Source organism: Dermacentor albipictus, chromosome 8 (genome assembly GCF_038994185.2).
Source record: "Dermacentor albipictus isolate Rhodes 1998 colony chromosome 8, USDA_Dalb.pri_finalv2, whole genome shotgun sequence".
Taxonomy (NCBI): Eukaryota; Metazoa; Arthropoda; class Arachnida; order Ixodida; family Ixodidae; genus Dermacentor; species Dermacentor albipictus.
Window position 1 is genome coordinate 115884669 of NC_091828.1, and position 22828 is coordinate 115907496.

Below are 22828 nucleotides of genomic sequence, written 5' to 3' on the forward strand. Positions count from 1 at the left end.
TCTCATATTTACTCATAAAATCATAGCCGATAACTGTGCGGCATGGTACTATCTTTACTACTGCAATAATAATACTCTAGTTATTTTTAACTTTCCAAAATATATTACGCTACTGCTCATTAAATCGTTAATCCGTCCTGTTGTTGACTACGCATCTGTCGTTCGGAACCCTTATAAGTAGTGTGAGATTAACAGGCTAGGAGATATTCAGAAAAAATAGCTGGAAGATTTATGTCACCGTTATGATCGTGACTTATCATCCTCTTCTGCACTTCTTTCCTTGAATTTAACTTCGCTTCATTCACATTCCGTCATTAGATGAAAGGTAAATGATAAGATTTCTTGCACAACATCAGTACATTTTCTTGCACAGCATCGTTGGTTATTCCGTTAGACTTTCAATACATATCTATACTAACCTCCCGCCAGAGTCATCAACTAGACGACATCAAAACTTAAACTGGATGCCCAACTTTGGACGCCACTAACACGTTTGAATTCAGCTTTTTCCCTCGTTGCATAGAAGACTGGCATTCCTTAACTGGGTCTGTTCGCTCATGCCCATCCCAAAGTTTTGTATCTGCCATCCAAGATGTATGGTCTTGGCACATTACCTTCATCGTTGTATAGTATTTTGCGCTTTATAGTTTGCCTGTTCTAATAAACGTGCAAATGAATGAATGAATGAATGAATGAATGAATGAATGAATGAATGAATGAATGAATGAATGAATGAATGAATGAATGTGCTCGCGAACGGATTACCTCACACAGTCTATGAATTAAAAAAAATTATGTAAATGAATATGAGGAGATTTTGGCGCCTTTGTGGTGGCACCGGCTACTTGTCACATAACAAAGGAAACAAATATTCGCAAAAATGGAGAATAATGTCACAAAATAGCGCGATCAATAGAACACCAGATGAATAAAAACTATACAGTCAAACAGTACATGAATCGCAATGTTTTGTGCATGAGTTCAGTACACATTCGCATATATAAAGACAGATATCTTGAAAAGCCAAAACACACAACACATGTAAATACTCTGCAAGCACAGAACACAATTACACATTGCGCAGAAATTACGATCACCACATAAATAATTTTTTAAACCAGACCAACATTTATATAGCTTATTAGGAACAACTGAAACTTAATATTTCCCCAAAATGTTGATGTCCTCGAAAATCTTCTGGAAAGCAAGGAGTCCCCTTTCCTGAAGGCCCGCAGTTGGCGATTGACCAAGTATCTTTTTTAGAGTGAATGGTCTTCTGTGTAAAAGCGACAAAGTTGCTTGCAACACCCTTCGTTGTAGATCGCATTTAGTGCACTCGATGAGGAGATGATATACATCTTCGTCGGTTGGCCACAAGAACACTGCGGACTAGAGGCACGTTTTATCTTGCATAACAAGTGTCTCGTAAATGAAGTACCAAACCACAAGCGGGGCACCAATGTTTCAGAGTTTCGGTTTTCTCTTGGATTTTCTGGAATTGATAGATCATTCGAACAAAAGTGTAAGGCCATACGCAAATAAACTCTTCATAAACATTCTACAGATATGAAAGAATATGGTATTTAGACGTTTTATAGACCTTTTGAGCATTATTTTCAGGGAGTTATAGTGTGCCGACACGGACAGGCAAGTGGGGATCGTAAAAGCAAGCTGTAATAAAAGCGAGCGAACCAGCAAAGCTGCAAAAGAAACCAGCAAAAGAAAGTATATTCTCTTGGACAAAGGGCGTTCTTCATTACGATTCCATATACTCGTCATCTCCCTCTACCTCTTGCCGCTCGTCAGGCCGGTATTTCGTGCACTTTATTCCATGCTCTTTTCACGCGGGGCAACGTCTCGCCCCTGTTTCATTTCTATTAGGCTCTACCGTTTCAAGTCCCGCTTAAATATATGCGGGACATAAAAAGCTCACGGCCGTGGGAAATCAGAAAACACGTGGGCGTGCTGGCTGGCGACAAAGTCGGAGCAAGAAAAATGCGCGCTAGCTCCTTCGCGCTGCGACTGCTTTGCATGAATCACACGACTTGGCAAAGAAGCAATCGCGTTCCTGACGGTAAATGCCTCGTCCTTTGTTTCTTTTTCTTAATCGTAACAGCAACTTAATTTTCCTAACCATAAGGAATCCATGCATTGCGCAAGGATTGAGCAAGCGTAATCTGCTTATAATTGCTTCCAGCGCAAGGAAGAAGTACGTATGTAGACCTTCTATGAAACAACACAACCTTTGTTTTCTTCGCTTTGCTTTTTTTTTCAAGCAAGTCAACTGAGAGCATTATCGCGAGTCTAGCGCATTTTTTAGGCGTTTCACGATTGCGACTGCGGGTGTCGGTGAGAACGGCGTACACCGGTCTGAAAGTGGGACGACCACACCTTTTCGGTCAGTGTCACAACAGCAGGAAGCAGTAAGGTTCGCGTAGGATACTTTCTGCTCACGTAGTGGTCACTATTCTACGTATGTATACATATGGGCGACTGCATGTTTATCGGGTCTCTACAAGAAGCGGTGTTTTTCGTCGAGGTCTTGCTCGACTTGTTTCACATAATGGGTCCCGTAAAGGACAGCCGCCGACACTTGCGCACCCAGGATTTCTGTCTGGTGCTGTGGTGGTTGGAGAGAGGCCGAAAGCACGACTATAAGTAACGACGGTTGTTAGGAAGCCGTAAAAAGAGTAGCATACTTTAAATATGTACGCGTGTTTAGGTATGCTCTTGTCCAAAAGAAAACTTTTCGGCCTTGGCGCTCGGCGTGCACAACACATTAGACGAACTTATTGAGGCCCAGAGAGTAGCGCAGTATGAAAGGCTTACACGGAGTTTAACGGGGAGACACATCTTAGGTGACATCGGAATAACCTACGAAGCACAGCACGGAGTGCGGAGAATCATCCCAAGAAAAATAAGGGAAAATCTATCAATACCCCCAATCTCCAGAAACATGCACTCGGAGTTTCACCAAGATCGAAGAAACGCAAGAGCGAGAGCTCTCCACGAAAGATTCCGTAGTGCCGGGGACGTGGTCTATGTGGACGCTGCGGAGTATGCAAATGGACAGAGTATGTCGATAGTTGCTACGAGTCTAGAGGGTGACTGCAGAGTTAGCGGGATGGTAAAAACATGGAAGGCAGTGGTGGCGGAGGAAGCTGCCTTAGCACTGGCAATAGCCTCCACGGAAGCTAACATCGTAGTAAGCGACCGCAAAACAGCCGCCAAGAACTATGGAAAAGGAAGAATCTCGCCGGAAGCACTGAGAATTTTGAACTTTCGTGAAGATCGCGACATTCACATTATATGGGCACCCGCACACTCCTTCCTTCCCGGGAACGAAATAGCGCACAACCTGGCTCGAGAGCTGACAGGCCGAGCAGGTGACACGCAACAAATGTTGGGAACGGAGAGAGACCGGATGACCAGCTTTAACGAGATCACCAAACACTATAAATTGGGAAGGGCCCATTTCCTCCCTGCACACTCCTCGTTAAGTAGACAGCAAGCGATGGCATGGCGCCTCTTACAAACAAATGCATATCCGAACCCGGTGGCCTACCCCCGCTACTACCCGGACTTCTACACAGAAATATGTAGATTCTGTCAAGAAAGAGCGGACCTACAACATATGGTTTGGGCTTGTCCTCGGACACCCACACAGAATAAAATAAACAAGACCAGAGAGCAGTGGGAGACCGCGTTGCTCAGCTGTGCACCGGAAGACCAACTCAAGCCAATCCAGCAGACCGAAGATGCCGCCGGGGCCCAAGCGCTCGAGGCCGTCATTTAGGTAGAGAGGCCTAGGTCTCCAATCTGCTGTGCACAAATAAAGCTTATTCCTCCTCCTCCTGGGTCGTTGACCTTTGGAGGTCTATTACTGAGCTAATCTCAGTTAAATTCTCAGCTAAAATTTAGCTGAGCTAATCTCAGCTAAAATTAATCGACAAGCTGAAGCGTGCTGAAACTGATAATTGCAAGCAAATTTTACGGAAATAAGCAAGGTGCATGAGCTTCAACAAAAGGAAAAGAGAAAAGATTCACTTGAAAGCAGCAAGAATTTACAATGGAACTTCTTTGCAGCTTCGTTCGAAATTCAAGTGAGCGCCAATCTTTCCATTTGTTGCAGCAAACAAATGGTCAGCGTATATGGCGAGAAAATTTGGTATGCCTGCTTCCTCATCAGCACCCCGTCGTCACCAACGCCAACGTTGTGTCAAGTAGAATGGCCCCTTGCGCACCGTTGTCGTAGTCTTGCTGTGTAGTGACAGGCACGTACGATCTCGTCCCAAACACGCACACGCACACACGCACAAGTACAATAACGAATCGGTGGCCGCAACAACAACAAGACCCAGAGTGTGGTATCAAATGTTTTCTCCATTGGCTCATGTTTACTTCTGACAAAGCAATAGTGTCTGTTCCCTGGCGCTTCCGAAACTCGCTGCTTAAAAACACGAGACCACCCACGCCAATGGGGCTGGCATGACGAAAAAAGTTAGGCCATAAATTAGCACCACTAACTGTCTAAATTTCTGATAGCGTACCATAAATTGTGGCTGCGACGTCTCTATACATCAGCGTGCATGCTTCACGAGTGACCGTTCACACGTCTCATTCATCAAAGGGGCAGTTTTATTCTTAGAAACGAGATTTCGTGCACACTGTAACTCGCCAGCGTATGCTTGACACGCCTCTAGTTTTCTGTTAGACTACACTCCAAAAGCAAGTGAAGTCCGACTATAGTGCTATATAGAAATATGCGACCTACGGTGAAATTGAACATCTGCCTTGCGCCACAGCAGACTAATGCTATAAGTAGAGGCCACAATTTTTTTCTTTCTGTATTGCTTTTATTCTGCAGTTAACGCAGAGATAGGTCAAAATCATCATCATCATCAGCCTGATTACGCCCACTGCAGGGCAAAGGCCTCTCAGGACCGCTCGTTTCGCACTATCGCCTGCTCGCGTCAGCTCTCCCTCGCGCATGTTCGGATTGCTTGGTTTGGTCTCGTTCGCACTTGTTTAAATAGTAATGGTTTGCGATTGTTCTTTAATCTGATTGCATGCATGACGCGAGTTGTGCAGTACCGTCTGGATGCCAGGCGGCACCAGCGGAACCACTGAAACTTTCGACGAGACATGTGTGAAAGCAGACGCGCTTGACCCGGAGATACGGTTTTCGACCACTGCCAACTCTGCTGCATGTCTGCATCAATGTCTCACGTTCATTGCCTCAATATATCACGAAATGAAAACACGTATGGAGCTGCGCTCAAATTTCGCATTCAGGAGTATCGTAATTGTCGGTGAATTTTTTTCATCAGACGGACACCAACAAAGTTTATTCAGTCTGCTTATAATGTGATCGCTTTATCGCCTTATTATCGCAATAACATAGACGCCCCCATGCCGTGGTGCTGTATACAGAAGCGTTTATAGAGACTACGTTAGATTAAGGTGCGGAGACTATATAGTACGGTGCCCGAAAACTAAACGCCGCCGACGCTCAACTACATGCGCACGCAAGGACGAGTACAATAGCTCGTGTGGGCAAGCAAACTGAACCTTATCAGTGCAAGTTGTATGAGAAAGTTGACCTAAATGATTCATTACATGCATGAAACAAATCGTAATGCTTTTCTTTTCTTTGCGGTTAGTAGATACATTTTAGAAGCATCCAGGAAAAAGGGGGCCAGGCGCCAGAACGACAAAAGTGGTTATGCATGGTGGGACATAGATGAAGTATATACATGAACACTCGCGATGTAACATATGTACTCATTTTATGCATGAGTATTGTCTTCGAACCTCTAGTGGATCCTGACCGTCTGTGATGCAATGAACTTTATACAAGCAAAGTTTTCATTAACACGTTTTTCACTATTTACGCACATCGTGTTAGGCGGCGATTAAACTAGAATCAGATCCGCTTGACAAGCCGTCGAAGGGTCCTGTGCGCCTACCACCACAAGTCGGAAGCGGCGAAATGAACCTGGCTGTATAATCCTTGGACTGTTAAATGTGTGAGCAACTTAGTGGTGAACGTTAAAAATAGGATCGCCTAATATAACGGAAAGAGGCTCCCTAAATGCTGCAAAATGTAAAGTTGGGATTAAGAAGCCGCTTGCACTAACACGAAGAGGAACGAGAGCCCGTTACGGGTAATTACACCGGAGTGCAACATGCAATCGCCCTTTGGCCAGTTCCTTAACGTGGAGTATTCCCAAGCGGGGAATAGTCTACGTTTGGCCTCAAGTAACCTGCCGTTACAAATTGGTGCGAACCTGGAGATGACACAGCGCGTTTGGAGTAGTTTCGGAATCACTCGGGTCTGAATTTATGCTGATGGTGACGTGAATCCTTTGAACTGCGCTTCCTCCTAAAACAAATAAATAAATAAAATAAAGAAGGTATTAACTGCAGTATGTTTCTTTGAAGGGAGGCTGCAGAGATGTACTCCCGGAATGTTTCTGGGATTATCCTCTTCTACTCGCGCATTTGCATAGCTTCAGCATACCATAAAAGAGAGAGAGCGAACAAATGATAAATGAACGGCAGGGAAGTTAAACTTCTGAGTGCTGCCCTACCTGTGTCTGTAAGTTCGAGACGTTGGAAATATGCGCCCAACCCACGAGGAAGAAAGAATAAAAGCGAGAATAGAGACTACCCGAAAAATCTGCGGCCGAAATCCGGACCCGCACGGTACGCCGATGCAGAAAAATAATCGGGAACTCCAGCAAATGCCATCAGCGTCGTCGACACTAAGGACAAAGAGAGAACGGTGGCTAGCATATTACCAGGACACATAGATAGGACAGAAGAAACAGCAGTAGCCTTGGCCATCTCAACCTGCGGCGAGGGAGCAATAATGTTCACCGATTCGCAAGCGGCTTGCCGAAATTTTCAGAAAGGGAGAATCTCCAGGCAAGCTCTGCGAATCCTCACAGCCACGGCAAAGGAGCATTTACCAAATATATACACCGTTTGGGCTCCGTACCCCCAGTGTCTGCCATTTTCCTTGCCAGGGGCTTGGCAAGGAAAACGAACGCATCTCGATCCGACTTCTCACTAACAGTTTATTGTGCCCGGCAATATTGAAACATTTCGGGTGTTCCTTCAGTGGCAAGTGCCAGTACTGTGGGAAGGTGGCTGACACCTACCCCATGGTTTGGGCTTGTCAGCTCAATTCAGCTGTTTCCCTCAACCCTAACCCAACCCGAGAGGAGTGGGAGGCGACGCTGCTCCGTCGCTCACACCTTCAGGCCCAAAAGGCCTTGGTCCGGAGGGCTAAGTTGGCGGTTCGTACCAATGGGGTCCCGGAATAGGGACTCCACTCCTTGCAGAGCCTCTTAAGGGCTCCAGCGCTCTTTTTTTTTCAATAAAGAGTTTCAAACAAGCAAGCCGCTACCCGAGCTCATGTTCACTGAGCTCTCTCACAGGACGCGCCAATGAAGAAGGATGAAGTCCCCAACAAGTGCACCAATATCTTGCAATACTACAGGCTAGACAGAAGAGCCTACCAGCCACATCAGCGCCATGCAGTTCAACTAGGGAAGAGACAGTAACACTCAGGAAATTGCAAACCGATACCCACGTCGACAGTATTCTATTGCACCGAATCTCACCCACTGAGCACCCACATATATGCATGTACTGTAACGTAAAGGAATAGAAAGTTGGGTGAGTTGGTATGGTAACATGATCTTGAATTCTAGCGCGAAGGGACTCGGACACAGACTGACTGTCTCCATCGTCCTGTCTGCTTCTAGTCTGTGTCCGTGTCCCTTCGCGCTACAGTCCAAGATCATGTATACTGTGACGTCCTAGACATCATATGCCACATGGTATGGGGATGTGTATGCAAACATGCCACCGTAGACACCCAAACACGTAACCGAGGAGCTGTGGGAGGCCAAGCTAACAGGCTCGGACCAGAAGAAACAGCGCAGCCTGAACGAACGGGAACGGGAGATGGCCATGGCCCGGGGCTACCTGGAATAAGCAGGCTGCTGCCTACGTAGGGTGCTCACTGCGCTTGTGCAGAATAAAAGTTTATTTTCTCTCTCTCTCTCTCTCTGAAGTGAAGTGTTTTCGAAGGCGGTTTTGTCGTACTGCAACACGAAACTCTGCGCACCATGTGGTTGTATTGCAGAGCTTGTTTCTTTCTTTTCTCTTTTTCATATAGGTTGCAGCGCCCAACCGCAACCTCGCATCACCTATTCCCACCGCGTAGCAAGAGATGTTAGCAATCAATCGCCACTTATAATAACGCGCCGTCCCTTTCCTGTACCCACGTTCTCGTTGCCACCTGCTATAATACGAGCGTAACAGAGTGGCCTCGAAGAAACGCTATTCGAGTTTTCAAACCAGGGGCGGCAGATTCATTTAGAGCCTTTGTTTTGACTTTTAGCGTGTGCTTTTTTACTCTTCTTCTTCTGCATAGGTTTGTTTCGCGGCTAGCACGCGGCGGCACCCGTTTTGCCAAGGTCGAGAAAACGGTTCCAGCTGGCTCGAGAACCGCAAGGTTCCCCGCGCCTCTTCGTTCCGGTGAAGCCAAAACAACCCCGTTGGGCTCGCTCACACGTCCGGCTAGGCGGACAGGTTACTACGCACCCGTTTCCATGGTGTGTAGCCAAGAGCGACTCCCGCGTTTATCGGAACATTAGGAGCCGTTTATTTCGTCGCGATCTCACCCGCAACTGACGCTGAATCATCTTCTACAAAAAGTTTCCTACAAAAAAAAAAATGTTGAGGCAACTTTGAACGCACGGCTACCACGGAAATGGCCGATTTGTGCCATTTTCGAGCTTGTGGCTTCATGCGATGTCGTGAAGTTATTCACGGCGCTTCGTCTGCCAGCATTGGCTTGGAGTTTTGAAGAAATCTTCGTATTCTTAACGCAGACGCTTATAAGACCATCCGCACATGCGTAGTAGAGGGCAATCATTGAATTTATAACATGATATATTATTGAAATGCTCGTGGACGGATCACTAGCTCCGTGGTAACGAACCACAGGGGGGGGGGGGGTCAAATTTATAGGTATTCCTTTCACAGGCCAGGAGTTGCTCTGGCAGGTTACGAACGATAGATAGATAAATAAAACAAAATAAACTTAAAAAAGTATCACTTCAATGTTTAAGGCAAACGATCGGGTGCACGGGAATCCGCACGGGAAATATTCTCCTGATTGGTTGCGGTTTCCTTAGGAGTGATTAGATGGATACATGACAATGATAACGATTCGCGACATACTAGCGCTTTGGATGTTTACTCAAGAGTGGAAGCATGTTCCTTAGGCATTTTGCTGGCAAACTCATGATCACATAGTGGTTTTGACACGTAAGATCCGAGAATTTATACATTCGATTCGAACACAGGATATCCCATTGTGCTATACGGTCGGAAGCCGTGTTTGTTAACACTAATTTAATCATTGCCTACACCATCATCATCATCGACGCCACCATCACCACCCCCACCACCGATCTCAAGACCGACGGGCCAACCCTTGCTTAAGTTTATGTAAGGAGTACCTGAAGTCCATAGATCTAGAAGCCGGTTTGTCCCACGTGAAGCGCTGGAACCTTTGCAGCTGAATAATATACGAAGAAATGTGGTATGGACCCAAGTCGATCTCCATCACTAGCGATCACCAAGCATATCGCGTTGCTTCCCTCTCCTAAAACGTAACAAATTCCAAAAGGAGCCAACAAGGTGTGCGACAGCTGGGCAGAAGCTCTTCCTCTCGAATGCAAACGCGTTTTCGCTTTCGAATGCAGCCACGTTGCCTACCCAAAACATTTGCTTTTTTTATTCGTTTTTATCGTGCCGTGCAGCTATGTTACAGCTCGGTCCTCGAGCGAAGTCAAGGACATTGCCTTGAAAACTTTGAAAAAAGTTATTAAATGAACGACCTTGGAATATCACGCCTTGTGTGCTTTCGAAATGTTGGTACGAGGAACGCGGTGACCTCAAAATGCCTTGAAGTGCACAAGGAAAAGTGGGCTACAAAGACAGGATTCTGCGATGCACAATCGGGAATTCCGGAAAGTATCGAGTGCTTCTTAGAATAACTCCTTTTCCTCATTTATATTTGTAGCAAAACTCTGTGGGAATGGAATATCAATAAGAACTGCTATGTTGTTTGGAGACCGCATAGAAACGTAGCACTTGAAATGGAATCCTGGGCTTTTATTTTACTAGCCGCACGGAGCCTCGACTCAATTAAAGAGAGGTTTTATTGTTCTTACCGGTGTCACGTGGTGCTGGTTTTAAACAAAAATGCATGCTTAGCGATATTGCAGGGCGACGCCATGAACCCAGACACTATGATTAGCCGCATCACAGGATAGCACCTGCTATAGCATCTTTGACCTTTCGTTGAAAAACTATGAGGCAAGTATTCAAAATTCGAGATACAAGCCAAATTCTTCAATTCTAAAATTTCGTATTAGATATTCTTCGCGTATTCGGGGACACCAGGATATACAAGCTAATCTGCGATTATTCGAACGTATCTGCCTAGAAAAGACCCTGCACACTTGGCCTACCGGTCACTTAAGTTGTGCGCATTGAAGCAACGAGCCTGGCAGCGCAGTAAGGACCAATACGTTTTTTCCACGTTGCACTGTACTGACACAAAATGTGACAAAGTTGTGAATAGGACCGAACTCTACGAGTTGGTATTAGTTCAGTTTTGAGAAACGAGCGTAGACCGATGAACAAGGCGAACAAGGACATCTTGCTGGGAAAGTTGGTGCTATTTACCCTATATTTCCATACATTCTCCACACACACATGAAAAGGCACTAATGCGAGTTGTGTTCTTTGTGTGCTGTCTCCTTTTAGTGGTGTTACAGGGAAGTTGTATTAAAATGGAGATGAGTAACGACACGCGCGCACCGACTACAACAAAGCGTTTCTGAAAAAAACAAAATATATAACATGAATACAGAAAGACTTTGTGCAAGCGCCACATGGACATCACCCCTGAGGACCTTCGAGTGCAAATGAAGAGAAGTCTTGTTCTTGTTCCCTAGTGAAATGGCGCAACTCACTCTAGGAGTTGGGCCACGAATCGGGCGGTGAAGAAACTGTTACCAATTTTTTTTTAATAACTTAGGGCGAAATAAAGTTGTCAGTCACTTTAGCGTACGCTAAAGAGTATGAAGGCGCACTCGCGAGACATTCGTTACATTACTTGACATTTTCACTCGAATGCATCGTTACTTCCTGTTACTTGCTTTCTCCAACCAAAGGTTGTGGGTTCCAGTGCCTTCACTCTACTTTAATTACCGTGGCTTAATTAACTTCGCCCTAATTAACACCAAAGGTCGCGGGTTCGGCTCCCGTTAAAGGTCCAGGCTTCGAGTTACATTTCGACGGTGTCCAAGGCATCAGGCGTTGACCCCGAGGCAACCCCACCCATCCATCAGCGCCTATCCAGGCGTCAACGCAGCGTTGACACCGACTCTTGATGGGTTCACAAAAGTCCCCCTACCACTACCTGACAGCCTGAACTAATGATGAAAAGGGCCAACGTCAAATGGTACCGAAGAACGGCGCCGACTTTGGATTCCCAGGTTGCTATCCTGTCACATATTCCACACCATCGGAGGTAGGAGTCCTGCGGAGGTAGAAGCGCTGCGGAAAGATGCGATATCATGGGCGGGGTATTGCAACCAATTCAACGATTGTGATTGGCCGCGATACAGTCATCAGATTCCCTAGTCGGGTCGCCTAGGGAAGACGACGGTGTGAAAAGCAGAGACCTTTCGTGCTGTGGGGAGGAAGTGTCCCGGTGTGAACTCGGACGTTTAACATGCTTTTGCATGAAGTGGGCTTCCGTCAATGGACCCAGTGAAACTAATGTCAAATAAACGCTGTTTCCTTTATTCCTACTAGTGGGCGTACTCGTCGAGGGGCTTGGTGAATTCCTTGCCCTAACGCCACCTCGAGCCGCAACAGAGTGTTTTAATTAATTCTATCTTAAGAAACTGTACTTTAATTAACACCAAAGGTTGTCGGTTCGACTAACACCAAAGGTCGAGGGTCAAACTCCCACCAAAGATCGTGGGTCCGGGCACCTTAATTAATTATCGTAATTAACTGTGCGTTAACGATCTTTCTCTTAATTAACATCAAAGGTCGTGGGTTAGTACACCGATTTTGATGCAATTGAATTTTGGTGCCATAACGCCCGAGGGACAATTTTTCGACCAATGAGGCACCAAGGCTTTCGAAATAAATGTTCAATGTTCGAAACCAGTATCTTTTTCAGTACGTGAATTCAATTCGGAAACATTACTTTTCGGACAGTACTAGAGTGTAAGCCTTAGGGATCACAGCACAGTGTGCTTCACTGCCCCTCAAAGGTTCACTTACAAGTTTGCACAAAGTTCACTCACACTTCCTCACATGTTCTCACATCATATCTCACTAGTGTTAATTTGCTTGCAGCCCAATTAATAAAGGATGTTAATTTTCTAGAGAACCAGGAGCGTGCTTGATTTGATGTTACAATGTGTTGTAGTAGCTCGAACCTTTACAATGCATGGGCCTTAACAGTGCACTCAATCGCATTTAGAACAACTGATTCTCGCATGAACAATGCATACGCCCCTAAGCAGGGTGCAGGGCCCATATTCACAAAAGGGTCTTGCATTGTAATTGTTCGTAAGAGTCAACTTAAACTAGTACTGACGCTATAGACACATTACTGGCGATGGCGGCCTGTCCATGGTAGAGAGCACTTTCGAGCGAAAACCTTTGTGAATTCAGCTCCAGGCGTCATGCACTGAGGAGCCCCTGACAACACAGGTGCCCTATGGTCTTGCAGCCCCATCTATTACACACTATGCGAGCCTGTAGGATTCTTAGCCCTCCGAATTAAGATCAGGGCAATTTCCGTTCTTCACGTATTTCAGTAGGTAACACCGGTTAAAGTGTCATGAGGAGCCGCACTAATTTAGTCTGGTGAAGTAATTTTTCCGAGTCTCGTTTACCGTTAAGAACGTGGAAAAAGTTTCGTTATTAGTGGAGAAGATTAAGGGCAGATATTTCATTCTCTTTTAGTCTCGCGTCAGAGCCGCAGCATCGGCAGATTAGTGTGACATCGAGGATCTGAACTCATTCTCGCATATTTCGGACGTTCTTGTTCGGAAAAGTTTTCGGAGCTCACCATGTTGCGTCTCTCATTTCTCTTATGTAGAATATGATCTTTAGTATATATACATAAGTTACTTGTCAAGAGTCAGAGGGTGTGCAAGTATCTTGACGCAACGAGGGCGCCAGCGCGACAGCTCGACACCCTTCTTTCCTTCTTCCGTCTTTTCTGGCTTATACCACGACTCGTCTGACGGTGAGGCCGAACATTATGGTGTGTTAACAAGCATCAGTCATCAATCCCGCTTAATCTAAGGCTCCTGACTTGGTATTCCTCTAACAGCACCGGGCGCGTACTTACAACGCGATGACTTGGCACCGCATAACGTTTCGTTAACAAGGACGATACCCGCCTTCCACCAGCGAAGGGCTGATCTGCCATCTCGCTAAACAATGAACTCGCATCGAGATCTTCTCTCTTCCACCGGTGCGCACTCATTTCGTCACCTTGAGCGAGCGCGAACCACGGCGCCCCGCCTGCGTGATTCACGACCGCCTTTTTCTCCCCTGACTCGCGTCCTCATCAGGCCGAGGTCGCGGGCACAGTCATCACACATAATCGCCCATCGACCGTGAGCCAAAGCGCCGATAAATGCAAATGCGTGACGAGTCGCATTGGCCTCCGCGAGCAGGGGGCAAACTAATACTGCGTCGTCGCCTACACCAGATGGAAAGCAACTCTTAATGGTCTGCACCACCAGGGAGCGCGTCTGGGAGGAACCGCCTTCGCCGAACCCGATGCACAGCGCCTATTATAGCGCTTCGCTGTAATACACGGAGACCTTCCTGGTCACTGTGGGTTGGGGAAATTGTAGAGTGCGTACGGACGCCTTGGAGAAGCCTAATACCCTACGAGTACGACACCTCGAGCGAACTTGGCCACCCTTAAAACTCGTCGTCGCGTTAATGCCACTCGCTTGCTTGCATCTATAGTCGACGTTGTAGCAGACGAAATCTCACGGTAGCACGGTCCTCGGCGATGCTCCAAAATGCTTTCGAATGATGCCACTGCCGCAGAGCCGGTAGTTTTTACCCCTTGACGGAAATACTTTGCCCCAACATCGTCTGGTGTAAGGCGGAGCAACAGGGCATCTACGAACTCAACAGTTCTGCTGCTGCAGTCATCATCCTGGCAAAAATCTGAAGAAATCAAATACTTCATGTGTGACCGCATCGATGGGTGCAGAACTTGTGGCACTCCATGCTGCACTTGATTTCATTAATCAATAGTCACCGCAACAATGGACAGTCTTTAGTGACTCCAAGGCAGCCCTTCAGTGCATACAAAGCCCAATGCGCTACGGACCAATGAACTGGCCTCAGAAACTTGACACACCTATCATTGCAGCCATGACAAGGGACACAACATAATCTTTCAATGGCTTCCAGGACATTGCAACATCAGTGGTAATGACCATGCCGACGAAGCCGCCCGATCTGCACATGAAAGTGGCCGACGTGTCTTGATTCCGCTTTCGCGAAGAGACGCTGCGGCTGGGCTGCGATTGACGTGCCGTGAATGTACTTTGCCCCTGTGGGACTCGAACGTTTCCACCATGTGTCCTTTGCATTCATTGTCTCCGGACATACAAATGCACGTACCGCCTGGGTTACCACGACGTGAACAGACCATGCCTTACCATCTGTGGCTAGGCGTTGCATTTACAAACTCGTATGCTTTCCTTGTTGGAATGGCCAACAGCCCCCCGTGCGACACATGCAACAGCGATGAGACGCTGGCACACATTATCTGTGGTGGCCCGCGATATTGCGCCCAGAGACAAGTGATGTGCAAAGTGCTGGACCAATTGGACAATCCTCCCCTATCAGAACTCAAAGCTTTAGGTCAGTGCTCCCAAAGAACATCGGCGATCCTGCAATCTACGGGGCTTCTGCGATCTAGGAGGTTCCTGCGACCTACGGGGCTTCATGATAGACTTCAAGAACGCCGCCCCATACCACTCTGTAGTGCACCTGGTTTGTTCGTGCTCGTCTCTCTTCCTCTCTATCTCCACCTTCCACTCTTTCTCCTTTTCTCCTCCTTAACCCTTCCCCCATGCAGGGTAGCAAACCCGAACTACCTCTGGTTAACCTCCCTACTTTTCTATGCATCCTTTCCCTCTCTCTCTCTTTTCCTCGTGACCATTGCTTCTTGAACACGCGAGAGACATCGCACACGAAGGTTGAGCTTCAGATGTGGCGAGTCACTTAGTGGTGTGGCACTGACGACTGGTCTCGGAAGGAGTCGAGTAACCATGTCGCGTAGGCGAAATAAAATTTGCGCACTAAGGTATACCGGCCGTAGTGGCGGGAGATTGAAACCTGCCGGGCCATCTAAAGTGGCAAACACGCCGTTCAAAACGGTGCGATACGCCAACCGACGGATCGAAGACAAATATATACTCAGAAGCTGAAACTTAGAAACTTGTTGAAATGTTGTCGTCGGGCAACGATTAGTCGTACCTCAGAACGTCTGGCTTTACCTTCGTGTGCGACACTTTAAAAGTGGAGGAAAAGGCGTTACCTCCCCTCTGTCCCTTTTGTTTTGCTTCCTTTCTTCAATAAAGGTTTTCCATCCCGCACGTAAAATGCGCCGATGGTGTCATGCCGAAAGAATGGCTGTTCGAATGGTTGTAACCTATAGCCGTGGTGGTATCCTAATAAATATCTGATGGAATCTTGTAGATCCTGAAGCAAATTCATTGGAAATGATTTCGGAGAATTTAGTGGATGCTACCATTGGTACTACTTGTACGAAATACACAGGAGATATTTTTTGTACGCGCGTGCATACTGAAACGGACACTGAAGAAGAAAAAAAAATATTCGAGCTCTATCGGTAAATCATCCTTCTGTATTACCAAGAAAGACAATCTTATAGTGAGGAGCGGTTCGGTGATTCAAAAGAAGACGAAAGACGAGTGGCGTAGCCGCCTTGCAGTTCCCTTCCCAGCTTGCCGTGACGTGACGTCTTGGATTTCGACGGCGTCGTTCACTCGCCACTAGCGAATTGGGGCCAGTTTGTTCGACATGTTGAAAGCGTAAAAGTACCGCTTTAAATAGGATGAGACGAGAGGTATACCGCTGGTCCTGCAAATGTAAGATACAAATGTACAAAGGACACACGCAAACACACACACACACACACACACACACACGCACACACACACACACACACACAGACAGACACAGACACAGATACAGACACACACACACATACACACACGCACACACACACACACACACACACACACACACACACACACACACACACACACACACACACACACACACACACACACACACACACACACACACACGCACACTTCAAATACGTGACGTGACAGTGGAGTACCGGCACATCAGGTGTCAAAGAGAAAATTGAAAAAAGGAGCTTTGACTTTTCTACTCGTCTTCATTTTTTAAAAATAAATGATCTATTACCACGAAAACCCCGAAAATAGAGTGTTGGAAGAATAGTATATCAGTCTAAACGTAGTTTTTGTTTCTCCTTAGTGTTGCTTTGCCATGGGACTACTGGTCCTTGCGCTCGACAAGCTCTAGCGGCGGTGGTGGCGAAGGAGGTAATGGACGGAGACCTACAACTACGCCCTCTCGCTTGCTCCTTCGAAAAAGCTTCATCCGAGTGGCAGCGGCGTATCTCGGAACCACGTGACCACTTCCCGCGGTTTCTGCATTTCTTCGGCTTCTTGTGCGCTCTCGCGAAAACGGCCGCGAGAAAAAAAAAAAAAACCAGAAATGGGGCCAGGTTGCGCCGCCGGCGTGGTGCGGGTTTACCGGACAAAGGGATCCATCAAAGGGTGCATGAAGAAATAGACCGACGCTCCTGTTATGTATTCCCAACGGTGACACGGACACCGTGCTAGACGCTACGTTGAAACGAGAAACAAGCAAACAAACAAACAAAGAAAGGTTAAAGCAAAGAGAGTCTCGAGCAAACGGTGAATAGAGAAACCGATAAGGAGCGGAAGGACGTGGCGTTCGTTTGCAAAACAGAATGCAGTTTCAGTTCGTTATCGGCGAAAGCGACGGATTGCATTGCACAACGGTGTGTTTTTTTTTGCATTGGTGCGGGTCGAGAAAGGGCGGGGATTGCAGCTCGAACGCGAAGCCCGGCGAAAGCGAGAGCAGGGGAATGACGCTTGAGTCGTACCGGTGTCCCACCTCCGGGGTATGGAAAACTGCGGAATTGAGCACGTCGGTTCGGCGCGCCTTTCTTCAGCTGGAGTGCACTGAGACTGCCCGCAGGCTCGTCGCCTATCGTCCCACCGTGTGCCAATACATGCGCATTACTGCACTAGATTTGCGATTACAGGAGCTGTACTCGATCGAGTTTGTCTCGCTGTTTCTCAGCGTCAATGTCGGTCGGAGACCAAGAGTAAAACGTTTTTCTATCTTAATTGAGACGGAAGGGCCCCGTGGGAGTGGCCTATATCTCGGAGTGTTCAGGATGAATGCAGGAAAGTCTCTGGGCCCGCTGTGTCATGGCCCTATGGACCTCGAGGACTTAGTCGCAGAGAGAATCGTCCCCACAGCTTTTTGTTAGGCAGCAGAGACTACGTTTAACCCTTCGCCGCGGCCGCTCTGTTGACGGAATTGGCCGAGCTATCTACTGTGCGCAAAAAATTTAAACCCGTTCTTTTAAATTTTGAATGGATATATATCCAAAATTCTGCTTTGGTTTTAAAGCGAAGCTTGGTTTACCTCTCACCCCACTTTAAGGGTTCCAGCTGGTGGCTGTTGTTGGTTGCTGTTCTGCAGCCAACAGCCAGTGAACTTCAGCCACTGCGCTCGTGCCACTAACCATGTACCACTAGGTATATGCCGAAACAGACCACGTGGAGTAGCTCACGTGGGGCAGTGATCACGTGGATAACTGGGCACGTCCTAAGGGGTATGTGCACCGGATAGACAACTTGCGATACAGGGTATGTGAGACTATACCCATTCCGGGGCATTGGCCAAGAACGTTCACACGCCGGGTGGCACGGGCCTATAGGCGCCCGAATAGAGAAGCAGAACAAGAGAAAAGTAGTAAAAATGTTGGCACCAGAAGCAACCTAGTGTGGAGTAAAGGGAACAATTAATTATACTATACAGAGTGGGCATTGAGCGGTGTGGATTTATCTACCGGGAAGTTAAGAAGAAGTTGGCAAGCGAAAGTTGAGAAGGTTGGCTACAGAGCACTTACGGAAGTGAAGAAGTTGCTGAAAGCAGGAGTTGATTGAGGAGCCTTGCTTATCCGCGAACTTCTGTGTTAACATTAACCAAAAATTATAAAGGCCTCTAATCCACATCAGCGTCTTATTGCTGTCGTCTCACTTAACTTTTCGAACGGCTTAATTTTATGACTCGTTACAATGACTTGTAAGAGTGGCGTTGCTGCTAAGACACCATATGCATCTCGCGGTGAAGGGGAGAAAGAGCTTCACACTATTAATGGTGGCAGAGAAGCTGTGCTTCGGTGGCTTTCTTATATATGTATGCCATCAGACTATCCTATGTCAACTGCCAGGACGAAGGCCTCTCCCTGTGATCTTACATACATACATACATACATACATACATACATACATACATACATACATACATACATACATACATACATACATACATACATACATACATACATACATAGGTACGTACGTACGTACTTACATACATACATACATACATACATACATACATACATACATACATACATACATACATACATACATACATACATACATACATACATACATACATACATACATACATACATACATACATACATACCAAGTGACAGAACATGAAGTCATACAAAGCACAAGGAAAGTTACTTGCTATGCTTAATTGAGATGCAAAAATAATGCGGCAAAGGGAAATCAAAGTCGACTAAAAGATCTTTTTCCTTATTTTCATTTCCTCTTACATGATTATTTCTGCATTTCAAATAACCAGAGGCATTCACTTCCTCTATGCTTCACCTGACATACACGTGGACATGCTTCTTCCTCCAACAGCTTCTATGGAGCTTTGCTCGGGTCGCCGCCAGTGGCGTAGCCAGAAATTTTGTTCGGGGGGGGGGGGCTACGCCACTGGCCCAATACATATATATATATATATATATATATATATATATATATATATATATATATATATATATATATATATATATATATATATATATATATATATATATATATATATATATATATATATATATACACATCTGCACGTTGCAGCTCAGCCTCCTCCTTAAGAGGAAGCTTTAGCTCGGGTGCTCCTATTTAAGTACATGTAGCAGGGGAATTCGTTTTTCCCTGCAACCACTTCACCAAATTTGAGGAGGTTTGTTGCATTTAAAAGAAAAAGTTTAATTCTAGTGACTACTGGTTTCGAATTTTTCATTTAGGTGGTCAATTATTTATTTAAAATTGGCCAAAATTGAAAATCTTCAGAAAATGAATCTATCAAGAATAAATCTCCGTGACTCAACAATGAAAAATGATATCACAATTCTGTGAATTGCATCTAATAGTACATCTACAGCGGACAAAATAGATATGCTACACATGAATCTCAAAAAAATTTAGTATTGTGGAAATACGGCTTTTGCAGAACCCTTGTACACAACGTAACCAATTCACGTAAGATACAAATTGACATAACAAATTTGTTCGCTTTGACTGTTATAATAAATGCCATTTACAGAACCACAATATCTGTTCTTCATGCATAGCTATTAGTTTGTAAACGTCGTGCTTCTATTTTTTCAAACTTTCGAATTTTTCAAAATATTTTAAACAAAATTCAGGCCCTAAATCGAAGTTCTGTTTCCAACAGACACTAGGATTTAACTTTCTGTAACTTCCAAGACCGGGCCAAAACGATGGTTTTGGCCCGGTCTTGGAATGCCTTTGCAATGTCCTTTGAACCGTTTGCTCCAACGCTTCACAGTCTTTCTTTCTTTCTTTCTTTCTTTATTGGTTTATTTATTTAATGAAATGAAGTGTTCAACGTACACGGCAGTCATATGGTGATTAATTTCTGTTTTGGAAACACCTTCAGCTGTGAAAAAACTTCGCGGCACCGGGCTGTTCAACTTTTGAAGTGTCCATTATGTGACGCAACCATATTTAACCCAGAGTATGAGAGCATTAAAGAACATTTATCTTCACACCTGCGTGTCACTTTTTGTAAATGAGACATGCCGTTCTCCTACGCGCATGCCTCGCAGATAGTGAACCGAACCATTATTGCGTGGTTAGGGTATGCTCACTTTCATTTGACTCGCCCTCTTACATTAGAAATGCAAAGATACAATGGGATATACAAATGCGAAAATACGGCTTGATAAAGGACAAAAAGTGTCACTGGAAACAAAGTTCACTGCATGTATACACAAAACCTCGCAACAAGATATTTACGTATACGTATAAGTCTCCAATGAGTCTATGTACGTAAGAAGAAGTAACTGTATATAATGCGTCAAAAAAAGGCAAATAAACATGTTGCACAATCATAGGTTCACAGAATCCTAGATTCCGCACCCATTCCATCCACTCCCCCCGATGTATTGCGCGCGACGGAAGGCGGCGCGCTTGCTCCCCGCTTTTCTCCTTTGCGCACACAAGACTGAGCCACCATCGTCGGCTCACCCATTCCACCTCCCCTCCTACGCTTTCACTCGCACATACAACATGCAGCGCGTGGTCACGATGTTATCACCCTTGGACTTTATACGGAACATGAGGGCGACGGCGACGGCAGGAATGCGCCTGGAGTGTCCATATAATTGCTTTCGCAATAATATAATAAACGTATCCGGCAACTGAAGCGTCCCGTCGCCCATTACTTTCCGCAAAAGAAGTATCAAAATCGAACTTTCACCATGCGACAATTCGCTGCGCTGCAATAATGTATTTTTTTCTGTGAGGCGGAGGCACCGAAATGAAAAAAAACCGCATAGGAAAGTATGTTGGCCAGAATCGAATGCCTACTTCGGGCACCTAATGGGGCTACGGAAGGAATACCGAAGAAAACATGAGACGCTTGGTCCACTGAGAACCATACGCATACTGCTCAGTATCCTACAGCGGCGAAACAAGATTTTCCGGAAAGGCTCCGCTCAAGGAATGCGGTGCAATCCTTCGAGTCCCCACAGTGATGGCGGCGAGCGACCATTGTTTTTTTTTTCTCGTCTGCTAGCCAGAAGGCGTCCAAAACTCTGTCAGGTGAAAATCCACTCGGCCAGAGCAAACCGAACGCGCACCGAAGTGCATCGCACGGTGGTCGGGGCCATACGAGAAAAACGTATGCGCTCTGGCTGGCTCTGGCAGCCCGCTGGTAGGGTAGCGAGAACAAAAAAAAAAAAAGAGGCTCATTGTGTTTTCGCGAATAAAAGTCAAAGTAGGAAAAATAAATGAGAACGTAGTCACTTTGGCTGGCTTTAGTGTGTTGACATGGATGTTCTGGCGTAGGTTAAAAAAAAATGTTGATATCTTTTTTATGTGACATGACGGCACAAATGAACCACCCCAACGCTTCGTCTCATTGTACCTCGCTGCCTACTTTGTCAACTCGTCTGCTAGTGTGTTGATTTGGCTTGTATCGTTGTATGTTCCGATGTAAGACTTTAGAAAAGTCAATAGACCTTTGGCGTCAAATGTTTATAACAACATTAAACCCACAAAGTTCCGCAATTGAAAATCTAAAGCACAACTTTGGAAATGTCAATGCGCCTTTCACATCAAGAGCTTATGAGATTTATACCCATAAAGTTTCGCAATTGATATCCATGCGCTCCATAGATTCCGTGGCCTCAGCGAGATGCCGCGGCGAGCCCGCTCACCATCAAAGCGCCCTTGAAACTTTGTGCTCGGATGGGACTGCTTGGCGTTATGTGACTCCCGGTGTATGGGCGTTGCCACGAAATCCAGCCCGAGTTTGCAATCTTCGCGGTTAAATGTCTTATCGAGCGTCAAAAAGACATTCTAGACAAAATCCAGAGTGATTTCCGGCGCCGGGGGTCGCTTTGGTCGGCGGTGCGTGGACAGCACGAAAAAATTTCGGGGGGGGCTGAAGCCCCATAAGCCCCCGCCCTGGCTACGCCCCTGGTCGCCGCATAACCACGCTGTCTTTTGCCATGTCCAGCGGCGACCACCTAACCATCCCGGAACGACCGAAGCCAACATCTCTAGCACAGACTTTCCACCACTTCCGTCTCTGGACCATTAGCAGCAGACATCGTGACCCATGACTAAAGCCTCGCAGTCTTTTTTGTTAGTTTATTGCTGCCGTCACGGAGGCATCTAGGAAGAGCAGCTGGGATTGCGTTTGCGAGAATAAGGTGTCTCGCATAGTTTCATCCAATAACTGGCGGATGCTCCAAAACCAGGCTGCTGTCGCAAACAGTCGAAAATGGTTACTTGAGTGCACAAAGCGAAGCAAGTACGCTTTTAAAGCTACGCGCAAACCAACAAGGCATCCTATGTTTTAATTAAATTATATGGGGTGTTACGTGCCAAAACCACTTTCTGATTATGAGGCCACGCCGTAGTGGGGGACTCGATCCCACGGCCTCGTGCTTAGCAGCTCAACACCATAGCCACTGAGCAACCACGGCGGGTACTGCTATGTGTTGAGCCGA

General features: G+C 46.1%; 1 long non-coding RNA gene across 1 annotated transcript in view; it reads right to left on the bottom strand.

Annotated features, from left to right (window-relative positions):
* Nucleotides 1-1202: 1202 nt before the first annotated feature.
* LOC139049061 (uncharacterized) overlaps nt 1203-22828 on the bottom strand; it is a 41940-nt gene continuing 20314 nt past the window's right edge. Inside the window, exon 3 of the long non-coding RNA XR_011508087.1 lies at nt 1203-1492. This is a non-coding gene — a long non-coding RNA (uncharacterized lncRNA). The remainder of the gene's footprint in view (nt 1493-22828) is intronic.